Genomic DNA, 17,826 nt, shown 5'->3' with positions numbered 1-17,826 from the left:
CCGTGATAAATCGACTCCCAATTATCTTAAATCGACAGGAAAACACAATATGGCAGTGATAAATCGACTCCCAAACATCTTAAATCGGCCCCTATGTGTCTTTCTCTCTCCTCTGGCTTAGAGAGAGAAAAAGATGAGAGAGAGAGAGACACATAGGGCGTCGATTTAAGATATAGGGGAGTCGATTTATAACTCCCCAAACACATATTGTCATTTCTCTACTCTTGATCTGACAAAAAAAGTCAATTGAGTGAAAATAGGTTGCATTTGGGAGATTTATAACAGAGAATGAACATCATGTGAATAATAAATGGCAACTAAACACCCATTTCAATAAATAAATAAATGGCAACTAAACAATACTAGGAAAAGGAAAGTATATCCTTTTACTTGATACACAAGTTTTCTCTTGCTAGATCAGAGACCCCATAGATTAACTTTTTGGATTCTCTTATCCCGTTAGAATAGACAGGATATAGGATTGGTTGTCTCCTAGTGTTAGCCACCACCTTAATTAGATTAGACCTACTTATTGGATAATAACTAAATTATTTTTAGAAAAATACTTAATGTAAATTATTCTCATGAGAATTAATGTGGCAATTTGCTCCATACTTTGTCTCCTATGAGACAACTATTCTAGAATTTTTCCACTTGGTCCATATTGATGCAACTAATTATAATCTAAGATTCTAAACCTTTGATTTTATAAGCTAAAACCTAGATTTTATAAGCTAAAACATGGATTGTATAATTTTCAGGACCATAAAATCTAGGTTTTAGCTTATAAAAGCTAATTTTTACCTTGTAAAATCTAGGATTTGGATTTTACAATCTTGAATTAATTATAAAATCCTTGTATCCAAATGGACCCTTTGTGTTTTAAACACTTTAAAATCCTATAAATGAGAACTTGATGGAGTAAAAAGAAATAGCGGCAGACTGAAAACAACTTGGGTAGAAACAATGAGGAAAGACTTGAGGGCTAGGAACATAACAGAGAACATGACCTTGGATATGATAGAATGAAAGAAAATGGTCCATGTAGATGAGCCTAACTAGTGCCATGATTAGAGCCGGGTAGATTCCTTTCTTCATGAAATTTTTCTAAAGGATTCATTTAGCCGACACCAACTAGTCTGGGACAAAGGCTTTGTTGAGTTGAGTTGATTCTCTATAAATGAGAACTTTATTTGGGCTAGTCCTTATGATGGGGATATCAATTGCCTATTATCGGTAAATGTCACTTTTCTTGTAATGCATTTTAAAGTAGTAAAATGGGTGTATATGTTGTTTTACTGCATCGAAAGAGATGAAGCCTCACTATATTCCTAGTAAAAGAAAAAAAAATCTTAACAAACATCAAAATAGTACTTACAACCAAGGTTTTAAATTTCGGTTTCAGTACCTATTTCGGACCCCACCGAAATCCGAACTTTAGTATTAAGCTTCGAGATTTGGGACCGAAATTTTGTAAGATTTTTTTTTTAAATGCAATTTTCTCTAAATTTTGAGCCGAAATTTGGTATTTCGCGAAATATCAAATTTCGGGAAATTTCGGTTTCAGTCCCCACCGAAATCCGAAGTCGAAATTTAAAACCATGCTTACAACATTAAATTTAAAGGGGTCACAAAATCTCAATCAAATACTAGGATAAAATCCACAATTCTGACCATAGGATAAAATTTTCAATTTTGGGTACATGATTTCCATTGAAAATGAGTTTACAAATCACTAAAGATTTTATCCTCTATGAAATTATTTGTAATTACAATTTTTTATAAGAAAATATTTTCAATAAAAATTTTACGTGGAAATATTGCCAATAAAATTTTTTCTCTGCGCACCTTTTTTTTTAAAAAAATTTTACGATAAAAAAGGGAACGTGGCTGTACGTACTACGTGGCACGAACATCACTGATACCTGGCGTGTTTGTTAAAAAGGACGTCATCCTGACATTTTGACTTTGACACACGGCCCATTTTACACAGTTGATCTAGCTAGTGAAAATATTTGACGTGTCTGATACTATGACTCAGGTTTGCATGCCAATATGCAATATGACGCGTCCGAGTTAGAGTGACACAGCTGGAACGAAAAAAATGGATAACATAAAAAGATGTTTTAGTCATTTCATAACTGAGATAAACTCTTTCTCTATGTTCTCTTCTTCGGACTCTACGTGAGAGAGAGAGAGAGAGAGAGAGAGAGGAACATGGAAAAACTGCAAAAGCACAACTCGGAAGAAAAAGTATCTCCTCCTCCTCCTTCTTCTTCTAGGGTTGTTAATAGCAAAATTGGTAGTGACAGCCCTTTTGAGGGGAAGAAGCCCAAATTCCCGAACCCGAGGGAAACGGAGATTCCAGACGCTGCAACCCTTGGAGAGCAATGGCAATTCGCGATCCGTCGGTTCAGCAAATCGTATTCCAAGGCTTGGGGAGCTGCGATTCTCGCTGGTGTCTCCTTATTTGCTTTAGGATGGTTCATCAAGGGCTCAAACCCTATCAGCTCCAAGCAGGAAGACGATCGAACACCTCCCTCTGTTCGCGACCGTTGATCATGTTCAAGGCTGCCATCTCTGTTTTTTTTCCTGACTGTTGAACTAGTGATGCAAAATCATGGTTCTTTTGTTTTCTTGTTTTGTGGGTCCCACTTGAGGTGAAAAGGCCAAAGAGAGGGGTTTTCTCTTGAGGCTTTTGGAGTGCTTCTGTGGTGAAGCAAAAGCAAAGTTGTATTCTTCCTCTTTGGGTTTTCTTTTTGGAAGGCAAGCATTGTGTTGGAGGATTTTATGGGTTTTTCCTCATACTTGTAGATTTGGGTTTTTCGATGGCTTTTACTGTTGTGAGGTAACATTGTCCTACTTTTGTTCTAAATAGTATATTTTGTGATGCCTTGTTCGTGTCCGCATGTAGTCCCACTGTGAAGATTTTCTTATGGTTGATTGTGATTTATTTCTTTTTGCTCTTATTGTTGTTATCTGGTATGTATTTCCTCCTCATGAGTTCCTCGGCTTCTTTAATGCTCCCTCAATGTTCCCCGAGAGTATCTGTTTACTCCAGAATTCGAGTTAGGGTTCTTATCATTTCTCAAATCCTAGGGTGTAAAATGGCAGTCCCTACCTCATAAAAAATAAGGTGTAAAATTGTGGGCATATCATGCAAGGTTTTTTTCGGGGTTCCACGCAAAAGCAAATCATCTAGAAAGAACGAGTTGATGGGGGAATGGACACCCTTCAGCTAACTGCTAGCTTTTAGGCGTGAGTCCTATCCCGTTAAATTCCCTACAAATGGTTTGAGAGCTCATGGCTGAGGGCTGAAATATGCCTCGGGGAAGATCTCAAAAACCCCAGTGTAGTATCTCGTGGTTCCCACATTGCCGCCCCATGGAGAGGCAAGATTGTCCACATTTCTTCCACGTGGAGGAGGAGAGAGTGGTGGGGTTCCACGCAAAAGCAAATCATCTCACATTGAAAAAAACGAGTGGATGTGGATGAGTTATAAGGGAATGGCACCCTCCATCTAAGGGCTAGCTTTTAGGAGTGTCTTCTGCCCGGTTAAATTCCCTACAGCTTTGGATGAAGATGGTAGGGCCATGCCATCAAAACATGAGGTGTAAGATGGTGGGACCCACCCCATCAAAACATGAAACTGTAAAATGGTGGGCCACACTCTAGCTATCCATAAGGTGTAAAATGGTGCCCTACCATGTGAGTCGGGATGCATAGAGATGGTGGGCCCTACCCTATCAAACTCTAAAGTGTAAAATGCATAGAGATGGTGGGCCCTACCCTATCAAACTCTAAAGTGTAAAAAGGTGGGCTCCACGCCACAAAAATATGATGTGTACATTGGTGGGTCTCACACTCTCACCCATGTTATGTGTCGGTAGAAAAGGTGGTACCCAGCACATGACTTTCCCTCTACTGGAGGGTGGCGGGGAATAAGACTTGCAAAATCCATTTGGGGGGAGGGAAGAAAGCTTGACAAACAGGCACTGTTGGAAACTAGTGTCTCCGGAGAGCAATTTTTTGGGATTTTTTTCTAATTTTTTGCCATGTCACCCTCATCTCCACTTGGAGTATACCGATTAATGATTTAAAAAAAAAATCATGTTAGCCAAACTTGCCCCTGGGTGAAAAAGTTTTCCTAAAAAACATTTTCCTAGAATAAAGATGAACGACAGTGGGCAAGCCTTGGCTCAACGGCAATGTTGCTCCATTAATGTGACCTAATGGTCACGGGTTCAACTCACGGAAACAGCCTCTTTGCAAAGCAGCGGAGGCTGTGCACATCGAACCCTCCCCAGAACCCGCAATGTCGGGAGCCTCATGCACCGGGCCGCCCCTTAAAGATAGACAGTGGAAAGAAGCATGGTTGGTACTAATAATACAATGGAAAAATTGCCGATGGGGGACATCAAAATACGTGAATTGCCAACAGGGGACGCACTTTTGAAAAATTGTTAGAGAGCGACGAAATGGGGGTTGTCAACCCTCTAAATGGGGTTGTCAAACTCTCAAAAGGGGTTATCAACTCTCTTTAACAATTTTTCAAAAGTGTGTCCCCCGTTGGCAATTCTAGTATTTTGTTGTCCCAATTTCAATTGGGAAATGATAAATGCACCCCTTTTCATTACTTGGGACACCCAGCTGGAGCGTATCTATGACTGTATCTAGGACTGCAAATTAAAGGTGTTGGTGTACTTCACATCTGAAGGAATGAAGTGACCTGATTGCCACGTATAATGCCGCTGGTGCTCAAAGTGATGAGAAAGGGCGCATTTATCATTTCCCTTTCAATTTCGTTACTTTGTTCATCCATATATTAATACCCCCAAATCCATGAAATCTAGAGAGTGGATTGAAGATAACCCACGTTAAATTTTTCGAAAAACAAATAATTCACCTGAAAAAAAAAAAGTTATGCATTGAAGCAGTATTTAAGTATGCTTTGTTATGCTCCCATTCCTTCATCAATGTCTGTGTTTTCTCAATAAAGAAGACAACAAGATTCACGAAATCAAGAGATTGATTGGCGAAGGCAGTTAAAAGGTGTGAAACAAAAAATTCCAATAGTAGTGTTCATGGAAAAATAATAGAGAGAGATATAGAGAACATACCCATGTTTAAATTCATACACATTTCATTATTTTCTTTACTAGTGATTCGATTTTCTCCAAGATAAACGAGGACTACAAAATCCATGAACATCAGTCCTCATCTCTTCTTCAGCTTATCTTTCCTTCTCCGTCTATCAACCTTCAACTTCTTCACAAATCCATTGAACAGATCTACCATAAAGAACCCTTTGTTTTTTGTGGTAGACCCCATCTTGCATCTCGCCGGAATCCCATCAGAAGCATCAGAAAACAGGCTCCTAAACCTCGCGGATCCGCCGGAAAACGGCAAGGCCATCAGATTCCGGTCGAGAATATGAGAAACAGAGACCAACTCAAAGGAATCATACAAAGGGCTCCCACAGTCCCAAGGACCAAAAACCTTGCCACTTTCTTTCTCCTCTTGTTTCTTCATCTGGGATTCGGCCTGTTCTTGATTTCAAGATTTGTATGGCAGATTTGGAGGTGTTTTTGTGGTACCCGTACGAGCATTTGCCTGTTTTGGTAGAGATTCTGCCATTTAAAAAATGGAAATGATATATTTGCCCCTTTTTCTCAATTGGGACAGCCCCCCTCTAGTGTCAAAGAGTAGTCAGTGGGGAGGTTTGCTCCCCAGAGCGTTCGAATCCCCTCTTGCTTACCCGATGCACGTGGTTTCCGGGTGATTGCACACATCCGTAGGGAAATAGTCCTACCCCGGAAGGGGGTGGGGACACCCTTCGTTACAATAAATAAATAAATAAAATAGAAGGGGATGTCCATAGTAAGAAAAGGGGACAAATATATCACTTCCCTTTAAAAATAGAGAAACCAGCGAACGGTCAGATGATTAAGTGAGAATATCTATATTTTATTCTGTTCATATAATAACTCTTTTGCTTTTCTTGGTTCGGTATTTAGTGTTTCTTTTAATTCTAGGATAACAACCCATTAGTTGTTCTGAGTTGTAACCTTCCTATTTTGTTCTTTAATCTCTGCACAAAAATTAGAATTCAAAAAGGGAAATGATATATTCGTTACCCTTTCTTCACTTCCCACCTCCTAGTAGTAGTAGTGTAGAAAGAGTAGTCATAATTCATAAATACACTAGAGGAGGGTGTACGGGGAAGTAAAGGGGGCTAATATATCACTTCCCACTCAAAGAAAGTGACCGTTAGACAATTCTAAGTTCTAGACATGGTAGCTGTGCAGTTATGGACTGGTCATCCTCAATGGTTTTAAGGCAGTTTTATTGTACCCCCGTTACTACTGAATAATACCGACACCATGTATTTCTCACCTGTCGCTTTCTTTTGCTCTTATATTTGTCTTATCTTTTTCATTTTTGTTTTTCTCTCCTACTTACAAATGTATTGAAGTTGCATAGTTGAAGTTCTTTATTTTTCACATTTGGATATATTTGTGCCCCTGACACACCCACCAACACATATTTTGGCTCTTTCTTGAGATGCCACGTGTTGTGTCGAGCTTTGTCGTTGTTTTTGGCTGGGATGGAAATATAAAATCATTTCATGGACAAATGTTTCAAGCATTTGGCATTTCGTATGCCTATCATATTTTAATGCATATGACCCAACTACTTTACCTACTTCACAAAGCTTGTCGATTCTCTAGAGCTTTCGGTCGTAGTGTGAGTGTGTGTGTGTGTGTGTGAGAGAGAGAGAGAGAGATTTTATGGAAGCTACGTTGATCGATCAACGGTGGTTGAAGGAGGTTGCGAATTAATTAGCGTTGGCTTATGAGGAAGAGAATTGAAGGTGAAAGAGCAACAGACGAGAAAGGGAAATGATATATTCGCATCCTTTTCTTCCAGGCTCTACCCTTTTAGTGTTAATGGGTAGTCATAAATACACTAGGGTGGGCTGGCCCAAGGAAGAAAGGAGGGTGAATATATTACTTCCCGACCAGAAATTATCATTATTTTAGTGACGTTGGGTGTTGGGCTCGGTCCTTATAGACACTTTTTGGGCCCCATTTGTGCCACTCCAAGTCTTTGTCGAGGATCCTAGGTCCTTCATCCATCAACCTTATTTTAGCATTACACCAACAAAAGATAAACTCTTGATTTTTTTAGTTCTCTATGTTACCCATAGAATGTCCGTGTTGGAGCATATGTGATCTCACTAGATCTCATCCTTGGATAGGTGCTAGATAAGGTAGTTGGATTTGATTAAGCTTTATATTTGTATGTGGATGATGCATACAATAAGAGGATTTTTTTTTTTTTGTTGAAATAAAAAAATTCAAATAAAAAGAGAAGACAACGCGGAGACAGTCATGGGATCAAAGTGTACAAAGAAGACAAAAACTCTACAATAACAGTAGAAATCAAGGGGGAGGAAATAGAAAATCTCTATTGCCGATCTCGAAACTACAGCTCGGGCTAGCCGGTTCGCCTCTCCATTCGCAGATCTTCTGACGTGCTGGTACCGTAATGAACTGAGTGACCCACCACACGGCCGAAGATCTCACCCATAAATTGAGAAAATCTCCATGGCTGGGGAGACCTTCCATCTAGCCATCTGACAATAATAAGGGAGTCTCCCCGCCCGCCCCCCCCCCCCCCCCCCCCCCCACACACACACACACAATAATATGATCTAAATCTCTACCTCCATCAATCTAATGAGCTTTTTAGTTGGTTAAGGAAGTTAGTACTGTCTCGATGGCCAGCTGTTTTGACTTCAGCCTCATTTGAATCCTTGTTACCAATTGGTCCAGAGAATGCCCATTTGGTGACACAGTTTTCATCTCTAAGAACCCCTCCAAAACCTGTCGGCCATGAATTTCCCATGCTGGAGCCATCGAAGTTTAACTTTAACCAATGAGGTTCAAGAGGACTCTAGAGAGGCTTATTTTGTTCCTATTTTCTTTCTAGATTCCATTAAACTGTGAAGGAAACTATGCAAGATTATGAGGCTTGGAATATTGACCATAGAATAATCTCATCCAATATGATGAATATCGTCCAATAAAACATATTATTAGTATTTTTGCAATTTAGTTTCCAAACTTCTTAACTGATCTAATTTTAATTGGTCAAGTCACCCTTCAAAAAACAAATCTTATAGTATATCATGAATACCCGTATCACCGATTAATACCATGATTCTTAGAAAGATTAAAAAGGATAATAACCAATTTCTTAAAATCATTACACATGAAACACTCACAACTGGAAGATCGAAACTCTACAGCACCCAATGTTCAAGCAAACCTAAATTCCCTTTCCATACGTTCAAGCTCTCTCTCTCTCTCTCTCTCTCTCTCTCTCTCATTAGGAGACTAGATACAAGAGAGACTCTTATTTCTTCAGCAATGACTATTTCTCTATTTCTCTAGAAATTAAGCATACAGGCAAGGGGTAAAGGGCAACAAGATCCATGAAATCAAGAGATCACAAGCCATGGAAGTGACTCGATTGCCTCCATGATAAAAGAGGATTACAAAATCCATGAAAATTAAGTCTTCATCTTCTTTAGCTTATCCTTCCTCCTTTGTCCCCAAACCTTCAACTTCTTCATTATTCCATTGAACAAAGCCACCTTACAGAACCCTTTATTTCTCGCAGCGGACAGCATCTTGCAACTCGGCCGATTCCCATCAGAAGCATCAGAGAACCGGTAGCTCAACCTCCGGGATCCGCCCAAAAAGGGCAGGGCCATCAGGTTCCGATCAAGGATATGAGAAAAAGAGACCAACTCAAAGGAATCATACAATGGGCTTCCACAATCCCAAGGACTTACAACCTCTTCATCTTTTCTCAACTCTTCTTCATTCATCTGGGCTTTGGCCTGTTCTTTATGTTCTACGATGATTTGGAGATGCTTTTGAGGCATCCATGAGATGATCATCTACCTAAGAAAGCAAGGCCTTCGTAAGCACCTAAAACACTTAAAATAGAAATTGGGAAGACGTGTGCACATGTTTAGGGTGCATATGTAGCTATAAGTATGTCACCAAAAAAATTAGGTAGATGAGTCAAAATGAGTTTGTCTTGTGAGAAATGCTAAACTTAAGGGCGTCCTTGCAAAATCCTGCCACAAGGGTGCCTCCATTGGATCCACGCCACAAGAGTGCATTAATTGTTTCTATAGTTTTACATTTTGTAGTGCTTTATAAATGCATTTTGGTAATGGGGATACAATGAGGGTGCCCTTGTGGCCCTTTTCTGTAAAGGCGCCCTTTAGTTTAGCCTTCCTTTTGTCTTATTTGTAAAGATGTAAATACATCTTATATATATTATCTACTATAATAAGCCAGAAGGATTTTTTACTGTTCCCCGCCACGTGTCGTCGTCCCTTACTCCCCCAGCCTCTTTTTTTGTACTTCTTTCCGGTTGAACCCTCCAACAAATTCTAATTTCCTTCTTTACCACGAGTGTTTTTGGCATGGGAGATATTTTTGTGGGATTTTTTGAACGCTTCTATAGCAGAAGAGAAAATGATGAATTTTTTCATTTATTTGAAAACTCTGTGCATTTAACACGTTAAGGTGGCTGATTTTTACCGTTTTAATGCTCTTCCCGTGTATCTATCCAGCCATTTCGTGGGGGTAGTTTTGCCCTTTCAGTAGCCTTATCTTGAAAGGAGAAAAATACTGAATGTATCTAATTTAACACGTCAAGGTTGTTGCAGAGATATTTTTCCTTTTCTATTCAACGTGTCAAGTCATTCTAGAGATATTTTTCATTTTTTTTGTCTCTATTAACACAAGATAAGAAAGAGGCCTTGATTTCTCCTCTCTCGATGGCTATATAGAAGGGTAAAATCGTACCTCCACTCTCTTTAATATGTGTCCTCCGTTTCTCTCTCTCTAGAAAGTCAGAGATATTTTCTCCTCAGCAACTTCTGTGCTTAACCCAACACGTGTCCTTTTCTCTCTTCCATATGTCCCCAAGAACCCTAATATCCCCACTGTCCTTACTTTCAGGCTTTCAGCCAGAAGAGGAAAGCCAAATTGTTTTCCCTATTTTTTTAGACACATCGATATTCATAGCTAATAGAGTTTTGAGAGAAGAAACCAATATATACTGGCCAAGAGATCATGGCCAGTACTTGAGCTCTGAGGATGACTTCTAAACCATGTAAAGGGTTTAGAAATAGAAATCATGTTTTCCTTTCATTCATTTACTTCCTTGATGAATGAAAAATACTATGCTATATTCTTTTTCCTTTTCTCTGTTCAATTTACGAGCTCTCTGTCTTGCTCAATAGTTTTTTTTTTTTTGTTTAGAATTAAGTTTTTTCACTTTTTTGTGACTAGACTAGAGATTAATCCTTTATTTGCTTGGCTTTTGGAGGGATTTCAAGTCGTCTATCTGACTAATTTCTTGCATTTGTTCTTCTTTTCAACGGATAACAATATATCATCAGCTTCTTCTCCATTTCCTGCGAAGAGACGTTTTGGTTGTGCTATCACTCACAATTGTAATTTCCAAAAATCTGTTGACCTGGCACTTATGGCAAGCAATTTCTTGGAGAATGGGAGCATCGGGACTGATTCGAGTTGCAATACTGATGCTACTCTGGTTTTATTGATCTTACCCATCTAGCCAACCAAAATTTGGTCGGTACTATTTTCTAGGCACTTTCTTCTTTTATGAGTTTTTGGATTAATATGTGAATTATTTATATTTCTATTTTGTGGATTTGATTTTACATTTCAGTTGTATTTTGAGTATAGACATTTTAATTTCACCTGTGTGGATTTATCTCTGCTGCTTTTATCTTTGCTCTGTGTATAACAAAGAGATCCATGGATTATGAACCACTTATACAAAGTCCAGTTATGGATTTGCTTGCATTTTATAAGTTTGTTGGGTCGTTGATGCTTCTTCTTGGATATCAAGAAAAATGCTCAGGCTTTAGCATCTGCTTCTTTGACAAAAAAGTGCAGATTGGTCATTATACATTTTAGTATGGATTTATTAGATGCACGCCACCTATTTGATGGAATGCCTCAAAAAAGATATTGGTACACCGGATTCAATTATTATAGCAAATTTATTCATGCTTTGATCCATTACTTTCTTTCTTTTTTCTTTGTCATTTTTTACAAATTAATTTTTTTATTTGTTTGGTTAAATTACTTTGCCCATTTTAGGGACAAATTGATTTTACAAATTACTTTTTCTTTGTTTTCTTTGCTTTAATTTTGTCCATCTTAGGGACTGTTGAGGATAATTACTTTCAAGAAAGGGATCATCTTATGGAAATGATTTTTGGGGCACAACCGTTGTGGCCCATCAAATGGATGGTTTGGATCATCCTATGGTTTGCCGTATAGTACTTTTTGAAAAATACTGAACTATGTAAGGTTACACCAGATAAAAGCTCTAAATTAAAATAAGGGGGGTTTGGGAGTATCATAATCCTACCCCTAAAATTCTTGGGGCACAACCTATTTACATTTGGACCATCAAATGATCCTCCATAGGATGATCCTAACCATCCTTTCTATAGTGGTTTCCATAACACCCAGTTCCTTTTTAGATCGAAAGGCTAGGATCATCTTATGGAATTGATTTGTGGGGCGCAACCTATTTATATTGTGTCCTATCAAATGGATGGTTTCGATCATCCTATGGTGTTCAATACAATACTTTTTGAAAAATACTGAGCTGCAAGCTTACACCATATAAAAACTCTAAAAATAATGGGTGTGGGAATATCATAATCCCACCCCTAAAATTCTTATATAAAGGGTAAATTTGTCATTTTTAAATTTAAAATAAAATGTGGAAAGTAGGTTACTGTTTTTAGTGCATAGTAGGTTACTGTTTTTAGCCAAAACTCCCTACTTTTTTTTTATTTCTTTGGTTAAATTGAGCCCATTTTAGGGTCATTGATTTTATAAATTACTTTTTTCCGCTATTTACTTTGGTTGAATTTAGTCCATATTAGTGACTGTTGATGATGATTACTTTCTAGAAAAGGTCATCACCTTATTTATTGTTTCCATGTAAAATTTAATTTTTAAGAAGATTTTAATTATGATTGTTTTTTGCACAGCAGTCTGCCAGCCAACCTCTATATTTTCATCGCCCCGTGCATCGCACGGGTTTTTTTACTAGTATAAGTAAAGCGGAATCCTCTAAGCCATGGTGATGCCATGTGTCACTCCTCTATGCAAAAGTTTAGATAAATAACGTATCTCCTCATTGTGGCTGAAATTTAGGGAAATCTAAAGTTCCGATTTTAATAGAGAGTAATTTTTACGCAAAAGTTGGAATTACAAGAGCCCTTTGGTATCTCCAAACGTCTCCCCTTACCATTTTCTAGATATTTCCCCGCTTTATATTAATGTGTTTTGCCGATTGCCTCTTCGCCTAATGCATAACGCTTCCTCATAGGGGAAGCTCCAAACGCATACAACCTTTCCATTCCAAACGGTCCGTCTCCTGCTATTCCCGTAACGCCAGTTTCACCATTTCATGACTGCATAGTGCGTGATTTATGGCTAGCCCATTACTTTCCACATTCCCCAAACATTAATCCCCTTCTCTGAGAATCAATGGCTGCCATGGCCTCTACCTGCCTCTTCTTCCTCTCTCCATCACCGCAATCCAATCCTCTATTACAGGCCCATGATACGATTCGTGACTTTCTACAACTTTGTAAAGGTTATAGTAGTATGGTGGAACCCGGTTCTTCCAATTTTGAGATATTTCTCCTTTCTTCTGTTCTTCTGAAGGGTTATTTTGGTTATAGTTTGGCTCTACCTTTGTTGTTTCTTTCATATTTATCTCATCAAGTATGTATGTATATATATATATATATATATATATAATTTCATTTAATTTTGTTGGTGGGTTTAATATTGGTGTATATTCTATACTAAAGCATGGTCTCATAGAAATTGTGTTGATGCAACTATTCTGGAGTTATGGTTGTCATTTTAGCTCATGATTTTGTTTCTGGCGCAGACATTGGTGAGAACATCAATTCATTTGGTGTATGGCAAATAACATGTTGATGATTTACAAGAAGAACCAGAAGATGGTGTCCCATTAAAAGCGACACCAACAGATGATGGAGGCTTTCTCCTACTTCATATACATGGTTCATGTGCACACAATTTGCTCGATGAAATGCCTTAAAAGGAAATCGTCTTTAAACTTAACTGTGCTATTTGTATAGAGGAAAAAAAAACAATGCTTCTATGTTTATTTATAGATGTGCATGTGTCTGGGCATCTTTGTCATAGATCTTTTTACCCGTATCATTTCTGTGCATCTGTGAATTTCTTGGGGGTTAACCTTTTTTCGTCTAATGGTTTTCAACCATTTCTTTCTTCAATTTCCTTTTCTACTTCTCATATTTTATGTATCTGAATATGATTTTATTTTATGCACACCAGGTGTTTGATGGAATGCATCAACGAGTTATTACCTATGTTCAGCCGTATTGTCGATATTAGAGACGTCCCCAAAGCTGTCAGGGAGAATAATCATCGATGGTCCGTCAAAAACAGGAAGCTACTAGTCTGATCTTTATGCTTCATAATGAGTGCTGAACTTGGATATAAGGTAGATGAATTGGATTCTGGTTTTTTTCCCTTGGAAATGGGCTGCGCCTTTATTTTATTGCCTTTTAATTTCTCTCAAATATATCTGTTTTGTAGTATCTATTTTTTCCCCTTCTTTTCCCTGGTTGTCTATGCAATGAGAAAGCTAACTTTTTTTTTAATGGCGGAAAGCTAACTTTGTTCTAACTTCTTTTTTTCTGCTTATTGAGATGTGATGTTCATCTCGAATCCAATCATCTTTTTTTTTTTTGCTAAAGAGGGCTTCTGATCTGTGTTGATGTTTTGATGATGCAAGTAGTAGTTTATCCCAATTTGCAAGTAGGCGAGCATTTGCATTTTTTTTTCCTACCTCTTGAATTGTGACTCAAAGATGAAAATGCAAAATCTATGTTAGGAATGCCTGTTACCCACTGGGTCCCAATCAAGAAAAGTGAATTGTCTATGTTCTTCTTTTGGTCTGCATGTTTGTTTCAAGGTGTGAGAGTAATTGGGTTTCCATCCACTGCTTTCATCTATTTCATTTTCTTCTTCTCATTATATATATATATATATATATACACACACACACACACACACACACACACACACACACACACACACACACGTTTTGGTTTCTGTTGAAGTTGGAAAAGTCGCCCCTTCGTCCTATTGGAACCGTCTGCAAATAAAAAGAATTCCTTTGGTATTCCGTATTTTCGATTCATTTCCTAACGCATACAAACATTTTTAAATGAAGATTTCTTTTCTTACGAGCTCATTCAACCTCAGCCATTTTTTTCATATGATTCGGTGGTGTGCCCTCCATTCAAGAAGAATACTGAGGAAGAATATATGGTGCAGTTTCTGTTGTGACACCGGTGTTGGACGCCATTAAAATTTGTCTTTTCATGAGAAGCGTTAATAGAAAGCTTTGTTATTAGAAAGGGAGACTTATCTGAAAGGATGTTATTACCAGCTTTGTTTTTCACCTTCGTTCGCTTGGCGCGAAGAGATTTTACTTTTATTATTCTTTATTCCTTTCTATTAGTTTATGTTTGTTCATAGTTTTTCATATCTATTAGTAGTTCATCTATAGGTGCTTGAATCAAAGTCTTCGATTCATGTGTTTCAAGTTTTTCATTATACTACTTTTGTTCTAATCATGATTTCCACAAAGAGAAGCTTCGATTGGGATTAGAAGAGACAAGAAAAAAGCATTTCTGAAATAAACATGATTTTGTTCATATATATATGAGTATGATTTTATTTGACGCGCATCAAATGCTTGAACGAGATATTACCATTGTTCAGGCATATCGTCGATGCTCGAGACATCCCAAAAGCAGTCAGGGCGATATCATCATAGATGGTATGTCACCAAGAGCAGGCTATTACTCTAATCTATATTGGTTTTACTCTAGATGTAAGCCTTTTGTTTGCTTCTTTCTGTTCATATTTTTTAAATTCTTTGGATTAAGTTTTATACTGTTTCCAATGATGGTCTAGGCTATCTAATAGTTCACAAAGTTCAGTGTGAATTTTGGATTTTGAGATTCTTTTGATCATTTTCTTCTTGAATTTTGAGATTTAGGTGAATGGGTTTGACTGATTGGAGTTGCCAACTAAATATATCATTCTAACGATTGTCTTTCAAATTTGAAGAGGAATTCTTCATAAGAGTGTTTTTTTATGGTGGTGGTGATGGGCTACATCCATATACATGGGCTGCGATATGTTTGTTGGAACTCTGCTTTCTTTTTATCATGTTGTTGCCCCAATCATCCTTTGCAAATCTCTGGATTTCAGTAGGTTTATGTTTGTATTGTTATTTTCATTTTATTATTATTCTTCTGTGTTTTTTATTCTATCTAACATTTTCATACCTGTGTTTTTTTCCCTTCTTTTGTGATATCTTCATTTCTTTCGGTAATGGTGTTAGGGATATTTTTCCTTTTTTTTTAAAAAACTTTTTCAATATCATCTATTTTGGGTAAAGGGGGTCGGCTCTTTTTTATTATGTCGATGGGGTTTTTTCTTTCCCTTTTTTTACACAATCAGTATCTACTATTTTGGGTAAAGGAGGTTGGGGATTTTTTTTCCTTTTTTATAGTTATTAATTAATTTACCCCTATGCGTAATTTGTTTCTTTTTTTTTCTAAAAGAAATTCTGATTATTTTGTTTCAGATCGGCTAGGCCTCGATGATTTTGAGTCGGATTAGGTCACATCACTCTGTTTCTATCTCGAATACGAACATCAACTACAACAAAAAACCAACTAACACCACTGCGTTGTAAGCATGTAATCAAACTATAAAAAAAATACATAAAACATTAATCTTTCTTCCTTTGCATAATTTATTGTTCTAGTTTCGGGTTATATGGTTCTGGCGTTCTGCTTTGAAAAATTATTTGGTTTGTTTGTCCTCCGTTACTGTGATATGTGTTTCCCTATATAAAACTATCAGGCTGTTATTATTTGATTAAAATGATTAAATTTCACTTTTAAATGACTTGAATGCCTTCACACCTTCTCTTCAAAGGCAAATTTAACCCTTTTTCCCTCTCTATTTCAATCCAAAAGCAATTTGCCCTTTTGGATTATTTGGTTTTGTTAACCTGATTTTCTTTGATTTCTCATAATTTGAAATTTAACCCAGGTTATACCCCAAATCATGGAAATATATATACCTGTCTTTGGATTCACTTTTTAAAACTAATAAATAATATTCCCATAATTAGAATGAAAGTAGCTTTTAAGCATTTTTTTTTTCCTCGCCCTGTGCATCGCACGGGTCTGCAACTAGTATACAATATAAGACAATCATAATTAGCAAATGATTTGGGACGGGACGGGAAAAATTCAAGTTTAATATGGTTTTGGGTAAAGATAAAAAAATGGAAAAACACAAAATTGCGTATAAAATTTTGTTATATGGTGGGGGTAAAGTTGGCCAAAAGGCATTTAAAATATTAAAAACACATTTTAAATGTGTTTTTCCTCAAGCATTTTTATTGGAAAAGTTTTAGACGGTAAACCAATAAAAACATGTTTTTTTTTTTCAAATTAAAAAAAATGTGGTTTAAATTTGTTTATGTCAATCAAGATTGACTTCTTGGGGCCGTTTGGATACATGGATTTTATACTCTAGGATTGTAAAAGACTGGATTTTATATCCTAAAACTTGGATTATATAATAAAAAACCCAGATTTTACAATCCTGGAAATGTACAATCCAGGTTTTAGCTTATAAAGTCATATATAACTTAGCTATCACCAGCAACTGTCGGCGATAAACACCGACTAGGTTCTCGCCGTCCGGCTCAGTCTTTAGATCTATTTTGTGGCGGCCAGCCGACAAAGACGATTCACCTCTTGTTCTTCTCGGAATCACTCCCTCGTATAGTATTAAAAGAGTAATCATATGGGAAGTGATATATTTGCCCATTGTTTTTACTTGGGACAGCCCTCTCTAGTCTCTAGTGTATTTATGCCATCACTACTCTTTTAAGATAGAGGGGGCTGTCCCAAGTAAAAGGGGGAAAGTATGGAAAATGATATGGTAACTGAGAATAAGACTGATCTGAGGAACCAAAAATCACAATGTGCCATGTGTACAGAAAGTAACCTTACTTATGAGTTGCCTAAAACAAACAAAGGAATAGTTGTATGTCACTTGTGATGTCATGGCAATAACCGATTTGTTCGGTTTCCTGCTGTGTTGCAAAACGGGTTTCTCTAGAGTTGCGGGGAGTGGCCAGGGGAAGAAAAGAGGGTGAATTATCACTTGTCATCCCTTGGCATCTTCAAATTATTTTCCTACCTTTTATTACAAGCAGGGATACGAATCAGTAAGTGTAGACCACGGGCTGAGCTCGGAAGGCTAAACTGCCACGGAAATATAAATGTTTTGGGCCCATTTAGGCCCTATTTGTTTTGAATTTTGAGAACCCATTGTGAGTCCAAAAATGTAAGTGTAGGCCTGTTCTAGCCCGGCCCATGCACACTCCCAACTTACATGTGAGAGTAAAGGGGAGGGGGGGACGTAGCTAGTTTAGTGGCACTTTTGTAATATTCTAATGAAAATGGCATTGTATTCCACAAACCTTTTGTGTATTTCTTGGGAAGCAAGGGAGAATATGTTCTTTCCCGTCCCTCCACTTGGTGGACAATCTCACCGTTGAGATCAATCCTAACAATCA

The 17,826-nt window shown here is 37.5% G+C and overlaps 1 long non-coding RNA gene across 5 annotated transcripts; it reads left to right on the top strand.

Annotated features, from left to right (window-relative positions):
• The first annotated feature begins 9,922 nt into the window (after window positions 1–9,922).
• Window positions 9,923–15,980, top strand: LOC143891559 (uncharacterized). Of its 5 annotated transcripts, XR_013255398.1 has the most exons (5): window positions 9,923–10,203; window positions 10,493–10,685; window positions 13,045–13,647; window positions 14,937–14,994; window positions 15,811–15,980. It is a non-coding gene; the product is annotated as an uncharacterized LOC143891559 (long non-coding RNA). The 5 variants fall into 5 exon arrangements; XR_013255395.1 differs by having other exon boundaries at window positions 9,923–10,685; XR_013255396.1 differs by having other exon boundaries at window positions 9,923–10,685; window positions 14,937–15,048.
• Window positions 15,981–17,826: the final 1,846 nt, after the last annotated feature.

Source organism: Tasmannia lanceolata, unplaced genomic scaffold (genome assembly GCF_043159265.1).
Source record: "Tasmannia lanceolata isolate RefF3 unplaced genomic scaffold, GAP_Taslan_0.1 ptg000015l, whole genome shotgun sequence".
Lineage (NCBI taxonomy): Eukaryota > Viridiplantae > Streptophyta > Magnoliopsida > Canellales > Winteraceae > Tasmannia > Tasmannia lanceolata.
Note: the sequence above shows the minus strand (reverse complement) of the source record. Positions and strands in the feature narration are given on the sequence as shown.